We start from the raw sequence: 13,225 nt of genomic DNA, 5'->3' as shown, positions 1-13,225 counted from the left end.
CTCGGGAAAGGAAAGAGAGAGAGTATGACGTTTCGAGCGGAGCTCTTCGTGGGAAACAAGGAAAGTTCATATATGTATATATATTTGTGGCAAACAGCTACAGTATCAGTAAGCTAGATTTGAAACCAAATCCATATTTCTCCTTCTACACTTAGAAGTTAATGAGAAGAAGCTGACCTCAGGTATGGGGATAGATTTCCTATTGTTCTCAGTTGACCTAATTAAATTGTCAAAATTGTTAAAACACAAGCTACTCACCACAGGCATAAGGCATAGTGGTTATTTAGATTTAAAGATTATTTAGATTACAAGATATATAGCAACATTAAACAAATAATTTGAGCTATGTAACTTAGAAAAGAAATATTCTCATGAAAGACCATTCCTTAGTATTAAAAAGAATAAAATGGACTCTTTGTCCTAGGACCACTCAAACGGACATTCTTAAGAACACAAAGAATACTCACTAAATAGTAATGAAAGTATGAAGTTGTGTATGGTACTTTGATTTAACGTCTTCAACTGAACAGTAAAATCTTGCTCAGAAAGTCAAACATTTCGATTTTCAGGAACACCAAGCTGGAAACACAACCTGTTAATGAAGATTGAAAAAGAATTCACATCGATCAGATGTATGAAAAAGATTCCAAGTTCAATTCCAGGCAGTGACCTTAATAATAATAATAATAATAATAATAATAATAATAATAATAATAATAATAATAATAACAATGAAAAATACCTTTAGAATGAGAACCCAGGTTCAAAATTTCCCCAAGACACCTGATGAAGGTTGGAGGGTATATTAGCCAAAGTGTTGTGTTAACAACAAACAAGATGAGGACAAATATCCGTCAAATGTAAATAATGTTATACATTGTTCTTCAATAATTTCATCTAATGCAAACATCATCATTAAATTCTGTCGTTAGACATACATACATATTTAGATACATATACAACAGGCATCCACACAGTGGCTATAAATCAAATTCACTCGCGATGCATTGAATTGCCTGGGACTATAGTAGAAGACACTTGTCCAAGCTTCTTAATTACAGTGAGAAATTATGCTGGAGTCTTCCATGTGTGTATAGATAGGTAGACAGGCAGATATGTTTGTGTGTTTGTTTCTCCCCATTCCTTGCCGTTACTTGACAACTGGTGTTAGTTTGTTTATATCCTTGTAACTTACCAGTCAGCAAAAAAGGACTAAAAGAATAACTACCAGACTTACAGAATATGTACTGGAGTCAATTTGTTCATCTAAATCATTCAAAGCCACAATCCAATGACTGAAACAAATAAAAAGCAACAGAATACATTGCTCCTTCACCTATCTGACCAAATTCATGCTGATGATCTGCTTGAGTTATTGTCCTTAGCTTATATATTAATGGTACTTGTTTCATTGATACCTACCACCATCCAGACTTGAAGGAAATATCATTTTACTGCAATGGGAGTTGAACTCCATGTTTACTAAGTCAAAACTAAGTACTGGTATGCAAATAGCCCTGCCTTCAGCTGGTTCATTCATTTGCACCACCCTTATTTCACTATAATAATGTTTCCTGAAAGATGGTGGGGGTTGATTAAGTGACAAATGTCACAGTTTCCAGTGTGTTTGCAATTGAAATGCTCCTGTAAAAATTAACACTTCCTTTATCCGAGCTGAGATTCGAAACTGAATCTAAAGATTCTCGCATGTCTGATCCACCACTGGCCAAACAGGCACAAAAGAAATTTCTTTGTCCTGTCAAAAAGTGATGGATGGATTTCTCTTCAATCTCCGACCTGAGCTGTGTCATGGAAGGAAGCTACCTACATAGGTAGACATTACTCCTGTGGTATGCCTGTCTTTCTAGCTGGGATGACCATTATAAATACAGTCAAGCACATGACAGATAGGCAGATAGCCATCAACAGGTAAACGATCAAGAGACAGCAGACAACAGAGAGCCACATATTCAGCATGAACGATGTAACACAGTAACAGTCACAGAACATAAACAGACACAACCAAATGACCAATGCACACACACACACACACACACACACACACACAAAACATGCCCAGTTCTACCTCATCACATTGACACAGTATTTCTCCTGATAAATTTTTACTTCGCCAACTTGAAGCAAGTTGGTAATGTCATGTAGTGGATTTCCTTGTGTATACATGTAAATGCAAGTGTTGATTAAAATAAATTATTTAAACCACAATCCAATGCTTTCCCATTGTTTTACTTTGATGTCGTCCACATGCTTATTTCTTCTGCTACCTCAACATCTTTTGCCATACATCCTGCTACACCCCTAGTCAATTTCACCTGTCATCATTTCAGGAGCAACACAATAAGCATTAGTAATACACTGTAGACATTTCAACTAACTTTTCCTCTCCACTACCAATTTGTGAACCTGTATCAATGCAAGAAATCAATAACATTTCTTGTTACTACGTTACCAGCTTAAAAATCACTTAAATTGTAAAATATGTATGTTTTCACAAAATCTTTTTTTTTTATCCCACACCTACTTAAATCCAGATACTGCAAATAACTGTCTACATAGTGACATGATAAAAAAGTATTGAGTCAAACAAGTTATAATATTAGACAAACATGTATTATGATTCATAGGAAACTTCACTACCATTGAGGAATGTAATAATAGAATGTTAACTGTGTTTTTGTTTATGTGTAACACATAAAGCTAGTCAATGATAATTCTTTTAGTAATTTTTATCAGGGATTAATTATAATGTGTTGAGTCAAAAGTTTTGCAATATTTTGGTCTCTTGTTTACTTTATTCAACAAGTTACAACAAAAGTAGTGTAGCATTCAAAGTAGAGGCCATCATATTGCACTGTCTGAAGCTATCTTTCTGCCAGTTCTTTGATATCACACTGAGACTAGTTCTCTCAATAATTAATATGAGTTATAAAATAAGGAAACAAAATTTATATTATAAAATAAGGAAACAAAATTTATATTACAAAATATTCTTGCACAAAGAGAAAATATAAATTGGAAAAATGTATTTTGTCAGCCTTCAAAACATTGAGAGATATCAGCATGTATTTTTATTACACAAATCAGTGACATGCTCATTTCAGATGAAACATTTTGTGGACAGCAGAGTCAAATATAAAAGGAGTTACCTTTATGGGCCTTATCAAGTCTGATGATGGATTTGATAGAGACATGAATGACAATTGTGAATTTTAAATTTGTTTTTCACCTCAAATTTGAAATCTTTTCATTTCAGAGTTATTGTTTTATGAAACTTCAAATCAATTTTGATAGCTTCAAACTCAGAAGGTGTCTATAGCAGAAGATCACTTTTCAAGTTTCCCATCTCTGAAATGAAATATTTTTTCATCAATTCCTCTCTGATTTGTTTGTACCACATGCATCAGAATTTTGCAATCACCTTCAGACATTGTCAATAACAATGTAAGAGCAATGCTTTTGACACTTAAATGACACCTTCTATAAAAGAGGTTCCAGAGCTCACTCAACTTTTCATATTCTAGTTTCCATTGACTGAGATACAGTATTATTATTAATAGCACAATTGCAAAAATAATTCAAGACTATAACTCTGTTTGTTAGAACAAATCATAATGAATGTTGAAATATGTATATAATGCTGTTGTTTGCAAATTGAGGAAAAACTGTATTCAGTTGACAAGACTGAGCTTTCAACTAATGTTTTTTAAGTAAAAGGAATATGAAATGATAAATCAAGATTTTTGACAACTTTTTGGATCTCTCCAACTTCACAGACTGTGCAAATACTATCTCAACCAATGCGGTTCTTGATTTTTTTAAACAAAAAATGTTACTAACATATTTGATGGAAAAATGGTCACTTACAATAGTATTGATTCCAAGTGATAATAAAGACAATATTTACAAATTATCCAGTGAAGTTTCAAAACAGCCACAAATATATTGAAGTTTACTCCACACAATGATCTTGCAAAAAGGATGTGTTGTATTGATGTTGCAAGATCTAAACAAGGCAATTGAGTTTTGCAATGGATCAAGAATCAAAGAACACATTTACATGAACATGTGAGTGAAAACAACAATGTTACAGAAGACGAATATGTAAACCATTTCATAGTACTAAAATGGCCATACGTCCAGAACATATTTGAACTGATTTAAAAGTTTGTTTATTCTTAAATTTTATATCATCTAGATACTTAGCTCCAATAAATTTATCCATACATTTTAATACTTGTATATTTTTATCCTATTTCATTGTTTTTTAATCATCACCATTTACCATCATATCTACTGCAGTAACAGCAACTGTCAAACTTTAGAAGTGATCAATCATTGGAACTTTTATATACTGAAAGCCAGTGTGCTAGTTTACTAAGTGATAGGGCAAAATCTTAATGTCATATGGAAAATGGTGTTACTTAATAGATAAGAATTGAATAAGGAAACAAAAATTGTACTATGTACCCACTGCAGACAATGAGTACACAAGTGGTACAGTGAGACTGTTGGCAGTCTGACAGAGAAACAAAGCTTCAAATATGAGATGTACAGGAGTAGTAAGTAATAGTAATGCTTAGACAGTTCAACAGGTATTAGCTGGTGTTGTTGTTGCTGTTGCTGCAGTTGTTGTTCTTGTGGTTGTTATTGCTGTTGATGTTATTTAGCCCTAAGTTGGCTCTGATCAAGACAACCTATAATGAAAAGCATTCTAGTTATGACCATCCCATGCTTTTCTAGGGATAGTGTACTATAAAGTACATTATTCAAAGTGTCTTTACTTCTTTTAAGATTGTAGGTGGGATTTGAGGGGAATTTCAGTTTTTATCATCATGTAGATGGTTCCAAATTGGATCAATCTGTTTCTCTTAGTTAGAGAAGGAGGTGCATGTAACAAAAGAATAGTTGCTAGAGCAAGGAATGGAAGAAATGGAAGAAATCCAGAGAACTAATGCCTCTGATGTCAGGGCATAAAGTAAACTGAAGGAACCATGCATGAATAGTGGAGGACTGCATGATAGTATACCATTAGCAATGATGTCAAAAATTTGTTAAACACAGGGAGAAATGAGGCTAGATCAATTACTGAATGTTTAATGTTATTCTTCATGAAAGGTGACATACATTTGAGCTGACATGGTGGTTGGGCATTAAAGGTAACATCTAAAGTGTACTAAAGGATGACTGTACTGGTATAGACATGTAATTTGAATGTGCGAATAAATGATGAGCACTGAGTGAAAATGTCTCGGGTGCTGTAGGTTGAATGACCAATAAAGACACAGAGAAACATGGTGAGGCCAGATCTCAGAAAGCTGAGTCTCACAGAAGAGAAGACAAATACAATAAAGATATCTTAAGCCATTGGAGTCTCAAAAAAGCACAGACATTAAAGCATTGTTGATAATCAACGTCAACATCAACACAGCCAACACCGTTGCTATTGCCACCAATGACAACTATGGCAACAACAAGGAAAATGTTGACAGCAATAGTAGAAAGAAAGTGTATAATAAATTGTCCAAATCAAGAAAAAAATTAAGAAAAATCACAATTACATGCAATATATCTATAAGATATATGATTTAATCACATTCATTTTTGTAATTTTATTGAATGTATTATATAAAAGTAAAGAAAGAGCCACAGCATTGAAAGAAGCACAAAACTAAAGTGGCAGTGAGGCAAAGATTGTAGAGCAGCTATAAGTTCTTACCAGATTAATTTCACAATCAACAATCAACTCTTAATTGGAACTACATTTCTTACATCATTGGCACCTAAAATGATATCCATAAATATTACAGAATCATGTTTTTACTTCTTTCTTAAATATGTGATCTATAATTATTTATTCTGTTCTATTTTTCTCTTTTTTTTTGTTCGATATTGTTATTGAGGTCCACTTCAGTTGTTGCCGTTGATGTTGTTGCTTTTTATATTGATATTGTTATCAATATAAAACAATATATAACAATATTGACAAATCACAAGTCTACACTTGTTGCTGCTGCTTATAGTTCAGTTATTGCTTATATTGTAACTGTTTTTTATTGGTGCTCAGTGTTGTTATTATTAGTTGAACAATTATAGTTCAAACTATTCTGGCTGTGATTGTTGTTCCAAGCACTGAAGCTTAAAACCGGAAAATCAGCACTTACAATATTAGACAAGGTACTATTGTTTCACTAAACAATAATTTAAAGTTTCAAGTGTTTTTAGGATAAAAAACAACAGATAATCTTATAAACATTAGTTAGACTAGAGTACTTTCCAAATACAATAAACAAGCAGAACTCAGAATCAAAACAAAAACAGAATTACTCCACTTGACAAATATAAGTGAAAACAAGAAAATTCTAAACATTTTCAATAATTCTTTGGTAAATTTCTCTTACAATCATGAATATGGAGGCGTCTTTTCACATTTGGTAACCAAGATGGAGACCACATGACCTTACTGATGCCAGCTCTGAACTGATGTCTGCAAAAAATCCTTCAAAGAGAAAGAAACGCTCACCATTATGAAATGATACTCAAGGTTACGGGAGCTGCTTCTCTTACTGCAGCTAAAAAATACATCTATTAATACAGAGTGGGCCAAACTCTCCTAAACAGGTGAGATTGATACTATTAATGCTCCTATTGAGCCTTTCTACAAAACCATCTGTAGGAAACATATGAGCAAGAAGAGAATTCTACAGAGCTGACATTCTGGGAAAGAAGGACTGTTCATAAAGATTAATGTGAGACAACAAGGTGGAGAAAGGAGTAAGAGGGGACACAAGTGGAACTGGAGTGCTTAAGTGGTGGTGGCATGAACTCAACTGGTTCCAATAAGCAACAGTTATTAAAGTAGAGGTAGAAAAAGTAGAGAGAGGAGACAACATGACCGTTGGTCAGTAGCTGCAGCCTATTTGTTAGTGATTTTATGTCAATCAGTTGTGCATGTGCATGTGTGAATGCTTTTGTGCATGTGATTTAGGGTCCCTACGTGGACAACAGTTGCACTATCCAACATTTTAGAGCAATATTGTGGGCCTCGTCTGATCTTTGTAAAATATCAATAATTGTTGGGGACTGAAATATTTTTACACACACTGTTGTAGTAAAAATGATACATCCCTTCCTGTGTGATAGCCACTATAAAGTTAGACAGTCAGTCGTTGTAGGGGATCAGTAGTAGTAGAGTCGTACGAGTTCTCAGTTGGAGTTAGTGCCAGTTACGTGATATATACAAGTTCAAGTTACCATCAAGGTAGACATTTCAAAGTCATTGTCTTGTGGAACTATCAGTGATAGCACAATAGAAAAGTCAAAGATAATAAGACGTGGAATACCACCACAACATAACAGTGGCGACAAGGATATAAACAATTCATGTGGACAATGTTGAAAAAAAAAGTTTTTTTCACAAGTAGATAAACAATTCATGCAGATGATGTTGAAAAAATTTTCATGTGGAGAAATTAAAAATTCAACAGAGGAGTAACAGACATTTTTGTGGTACATATTTTAGAAAAAATCCATAAAATTATGGAAAACTTATTAGAGGGTCTAGTTGAGTTGCAAAAACAGCAACAACTCAAAGAACAAGAACAACAACAAATGTTACAGCAACAAATGCTACAACTAATGGAGTTGGTAACAAAACCAGAAAATACGTTTCTGCTAGATCATGTAGCAAATTCAGTAAATGAATTTAAATGTGACCCAGAAGAAGGGGTTACCTTCAAGGCATATTACCAAAGGTTTGGACAAATTTTTCAAAAAAGAATGCCAAGACTGGACGGACGTAATGAAAACGCATTTAATTCTGAGAAAACTGGTGATAATAGAGCATGAGAAATACTGTTATTCTATATCGCCTAAAAAAGTTTCTGACATAAATTTCAGACACACATTGGAAGTGTTTGAACACAGAGAAAAGTGATGATGAAGACTTTACCACATATGCAGTAGAGTGAACAGAGAGTGCAAGAGATTTAAACTGGATAAACTAACTCCAGACTCATTCAAGTGCCTGATTTTTGTTCAGGGACTTACTGCTAAAATGGACGAAGAAGTCAGAATGAAAATTCTCACAAAGCTGGAAATGAACCAGGATATAACTCTTCAGAAATTGTCAAAAGAGCATATTCTTCTGACATTAAAAGTAAGGCATGACACAGAAGAAATCCAACACAAAGATTGTTTACAGATAAAACCAGTGTGGAAGAGTCGGAAGAGGATAAAGTGTTTCACAAAATCACGATATACAACAGGAGATAAACCCATGTATGGCATGCGATGGTAGGCACCTGAGAAAAGAGGGTCTGTTCAAAAAAGCAAAATGTTTTCATTGTGGGAACACAGGACACATTAAATTGCACTGCAGAACTAAGATGACAAAATATTAGACCAAACAAGAAAAAATAGTCTGTCATCTGAGTAAAAAAGTTTGTACATAGAACAGAAAATTCATCAAGGTGAGAATCAAAACCATTAGTGTCAAAATGCAATTAGATATAGGTAGTGACATCACTATCATAAATGAAGAAACATGGTGCCAAATCAGTAAGCCAAAGTTAATTAAATCAAATAACATAGAATAAGGTGTTACAGGGAAGAAATATTTCATTGGCAAATATATTTGCAACGTAACTTTTCGAGGTGAAATGAAAAGAACAATCATTTAGGAGTTGAAAAAAATCACTAAACCTATTTGGCACAGAATGCATGGAGTTACTTAAAATTTGGGATACCCCCCATTAGTGCTCTCTGTGAAAATGTAGTCAGCACGGTTAAAAGTTCAAGTGAAGTTGAACAACTGAGACAAAAAAATTTAAAAATTGTTTCCAAATGTTTTGTTGGAAGGATTAGGCTATTGCATTAAAACACAAGTAAGGACCATGATAAAAGAAAAGGCAAAACCTGTTTTTAGACCCAATGGAACGTGCCGTTTGTGGCGTTAGACCACATCAATAAAGAGCTGGAAAGACTAGAAGGTCTAAGTATAACTGAAAAAGTCAATAATTCAAACTGGGCAGCTCTGATGGTTTATGCAAAATAAAAAAGTTAAAAAAAGAGGAGGGGGTGAATAAAGTAAAATAAAATTACTTGCTTCACAAGGAAAAAAAATAAATAAAAGGGGATATGTTGTATTGAAAATGGTACACTCCTTCCCATGTGACAGTGGTATAAAGCCACTATAAAGTCAGACAGTCAGTCGTTGTAAGGGGACAGTAGTAGTAGAGTCATTATACAAGTTCTCAGTTGGAGTCAGTGCCAGTTACGTGATATATATGAGTTCAAGTTACTGTCAAGGTAGATGTTTCAAAGTCATTGTCTAATGGAGCTATCAGCGATAGCACAATAGACAAGTCAAAGATAATAAGACACGGAATACCACCACAACATAAATAGTGGCGACAAGAATATTACAATGCCGACAACAACATACAAGTGAACAAGGAACCAATTATAACACACACACATACACATATATATATATTGATGGAAATTGAGTGGACTTCCACACAATTTCTATCTTCTATCTGCCAAATTCATTCACAAGACAGACACCAGGCAACTCAAGGCTATAGTAGAAGACACTTACCCAAAGTTTCACATGCTGAGACTCAACCCAAAGCTACGTGGTTGCAAACTGAGCTTCTTAACCACATGGTCATGTCTGCATCTGCCAATATTTATGTAGACTGATCAATAACAATCCAGACTGTTGCTATAGTAATGAAGCTAAAGCATGCAGAATTAAGCTACTGGGTGCAGATTGACCTTGAACTCTGCTGTACATGCGCACTAAGTTTTAACATTCTAGCTCACTTCCGCTGTTTACAGCGGTGCTTGGAAGTAACTTGTGTAGCGTGTGATCACCACATTGACCATGACAGAGAAAGTTGAGCAGAGAATCTGCATCAAATTTTGCCAAAAGCTTGGTGATACCTGCTCAGAGGCCTACACAAGGTTTTCAAAATGGTTTCATTGTTCTCAATGCAATCAAGAAGATCTTGTGCAACTGAAACCCAAGTATCTTTTTGGTCAGCTGAAAGCAGTTTTGGCACAAACTTGGCAGACTTGCATCTCTTAACCAAATCTTCAGTGATAATGGACTAAACATACTGGACTGTGCAAGCTATGACCCAGACTTCACAAAGACCATCATCACTGATAATGAGATATGGATTTATGGTCTCTACTCAATGCATTAAGTCATCTTGCAGGAAAATGAACATCCAGTGAGAGTGCTCTATACGTCTGCATTCTGGTTGTAATAGCCAGGAACTGACATGGCCTACAGGCATAGAAATTTTTATGCATGCAGAGGAAGGGTGTGCTTCACCTCTCATTCAAAGAATTTTGCACTGAGAAAAACTAAGTTAGGTACTTTTTGAACGTCTCTCGCATATGGATGCTTATAGATATTATTTAGGAGACAAGATTAACAGGGAAAGTGATTGTTCAAAAGGTGTAGTAGGTAGGATATGATCAGGTTGGAAAAAGTTCAGGAAGCTATTATTTCTGCAGGCAATACTCAAAGTGAAAGGCAGATTGTATGATGCTTCTGTTAGAAATACAATGCTGCATAGTAATGAGACATGGGTTCTGAATGCAGAAGACTTGCAAAGAGTAGACAGAAATGAAGGAAACACACTTTGATGTATGTGTAATGTTAGTGTGTATGAACATCAGTGTACAAATAAGGTGAGAGAAAAACTGGGCATAAGAGGAATTGGTTGTAGTGTATGAGAGATAAGGTTACACTGGTATGGGTAACTGAGGCATATACAGGATGGCTGCTGCATAAGGAAACACCAAGCACCAAGTTAGTAGAACCTATGGAAGAGGAAGACTTGAGATGAAGTGTTAATGACTGATTTGAAGATGCTGCATCTCACAAAGGAGATGACAAAGGACCATACTAATTGACAACATACAGTACTGTAGAAGACCCCCAACTACTCACAGCAAAATGTACATCAAAATGAAGGTAGTCTTTAGGGGTTGGGATATTTTGTACCTCCCAAGCTTACATTTGCTGCCTCCTGCCTTGCATCTTTGACCCCTACCTCTCATCTCTACCTACCGTTCCCCTCTCCCCATATCACTTTCATCCATCTTTGTACCACTCATATCTTATTTCTCCACCACCTGTGCTAACTATACCATCCTCAACTCTTTAATCCCCTCATCTTTCGTTAGGCCTATGCATAAGTGACTGCATCAAACCATTCTCATCCCTCTTCCATACCCTCCCATCTCCAAACCATGTATAAAAGAATGCATCAAACCACCTGTAACCAAAACACACTAGCTTTGCCCTTTCTGTAATAGCTTCCATCATTTTTTTCATGTCCCCAACGCTAATAATCCTACCTGTGCATCAAAACTTTTAGACTTTGCACTATCATGAGAGTCTACTTAAAGTAACATTTAAACCTTCCTTTTACAGTAATTAAATCAAAAATAGAAGTGTTTGGAGTTTTAAATGATTGTAAGATAATATGACAGAAGATATTTTCTTATTTAAAAAAAAGTAGGAAGTGACACATGCATCAAAAGAACAGTGTTGACTGAAAATAAGATATTTTAAATATAGTTTGATAACATGCAGTGGCTTGAAAGGAATTTGCTATGTATGTTAGATTTAGATATTTACTTTCAGAAACAAACTACATTCAGTGCTAGTTAAATATTAGAGGCATAGATCATTTTGAAAACAATAGGAATGACTGTTTAAACATGGAATAATAAATGGTGTCATATGCTGAACAAATAAAAATATAGATTTATTTTCCTGATAACAGGTGTTATAAAATACAAAACAAAATATATGTATATAAGTTTGAAACTTTAGATATCAAAACCAGCCGTAAACACTTTATGTTATTCATAGCAACACCTTTCTCCAAACCACTGTCTATATTATGTTGATAATTTAAAACTTTGACGTATAATTCACATAGTTTTTTCCTAAATGTTTAGAATTATATCATACTCTGCATAATCACTGTATCCATATTAATTAATCAGTCTAGCTAATTATGTTCTTCTTCAAATATAGGCAACAAGTAGATTCTTTTCATAAAAACAACTGTCACCTGGGATAACAATGGTTTGTTTCAATCAATATTCACTTGTTAAACAGAACTAAACTAAGAATAAGATTAGTTGTTTACTTACAGTTATCTATCAACATCAAATTACAAAATTCTAAGGATTAGCATGATAAACGCCCTTTTGCTTATCATAATAATTTCAATACCTCTTTAATAACTGGTACTAATGTAGATAAACATATGCAAATAATTAGATTTGATTACTTGTTGAACTTCAAAACCTTTAGACATTTACAGTGATCTCTGACCTTAACTCCCTTTTATTCATTATAGTGTTACATTTTTGGAATCCCTATTGAACTTTCCGTCCTCTTATCCAAGTTCAAGCAGTCCATAAAGAAAGTTACCACAAACCATCCATCATTCCCCAAAACAGTCACACCCAAAATTTTGTATTTACCCAAACAAAAATTCAATTATATTTTATTTGTTTTGGTCATTGAACTGCAGCCATGTCAGATCACTACTTCAGAGGATTTTAGTAGAATGAATCAACCCCAGTTAAGAGAAGTACTTATTCCATCAGTCTCTTTTGCTAAACTGCTAAGTTACATGAATGTAATCAAACCATTTATCAAGCAATGGTAGAGGATAAACACAACACACACACATATATAACAGGTTTCTTTCAGTTTCCATCTATTAAATCCATTCACAAGAATTTGGTAAGTTCAAAGTTATAAAAAGAGATACTTGCTGCAGGTGCCACATAGTGGGACTGAACCCAGAACCATATAGTTGAGAAATAACCACCTTACCACACAGCCATGGTCACACCTATAACTGATCCTTATTGTTATTCCAAATTAAGAATACATTACCTTCAGCTACATATTTTTCATTTAATGTATAAGTAGTTATTCTCAGTGATAAAATTTCAACACACTTATCTCTTGGGCTGTTAAATCTCTGCACACATTTTGTTAAAAAACCAAAATACCAATAAAACTAAAGCACGTATTTAAAATATTTTCTAAAAAATTATCCTTTTCTTCATTAACATTTAAAAACTAGAGTATAAATTTCTCGAGATAATTGTTTTGCTTTCCTAACAGTGTGTGTGTGTGTGTGTGTGTGTGTGTGTG

General features: G+C 34.2%; 1 long non-coding RNA gene across 1 annotated transcript in view; it reads right to left on the bottom strand.

Annotated features, from left to right (window-relative positions):
• LOC106869175 (uncharacterized) overlaps positions 1-9,807 on the bottom strand; it is a 15,368-nt gene extending 5,561 nt beyond the window's left edge. The window contains exons 1-2 of the long non-coding RNA XR_001409380.2: positions 9,620-9,807; positions 468-592 (exon numbers count right to left, since the gene is read on the bottom strand). This is a non-coding gene — a long non-coding RNA (uncharacterized LOC106869175). The remainder of the gene's footprint in view (positions 1-467; positions 593-9,619) is intronic.
• Positions 9,808-13,225: the final 3,418 nt, after the last annotated feature.

Source organism: Octopus bimaculoides, chromosome 5, assembly GCF_001194135.2.
Source record: "Octopus bimaculoides isolate UCB-OBI-ISO-001 chromosome 5, ASM119413v2, whole genome shotgun sequence".
In the NCBI taxonomy this organism is placed as follows: domain Eukaryota; kingdom Metazoa; phylum Mollusca; class Cephalopoda; order Octopoda; family Octopodidae; genus Octopus; species Octopus bimaculoides.
Note: the sequence above shows the minus strand (reverse complement) of the source record. Positions and strands in the feature narration are given on the sequence as shown.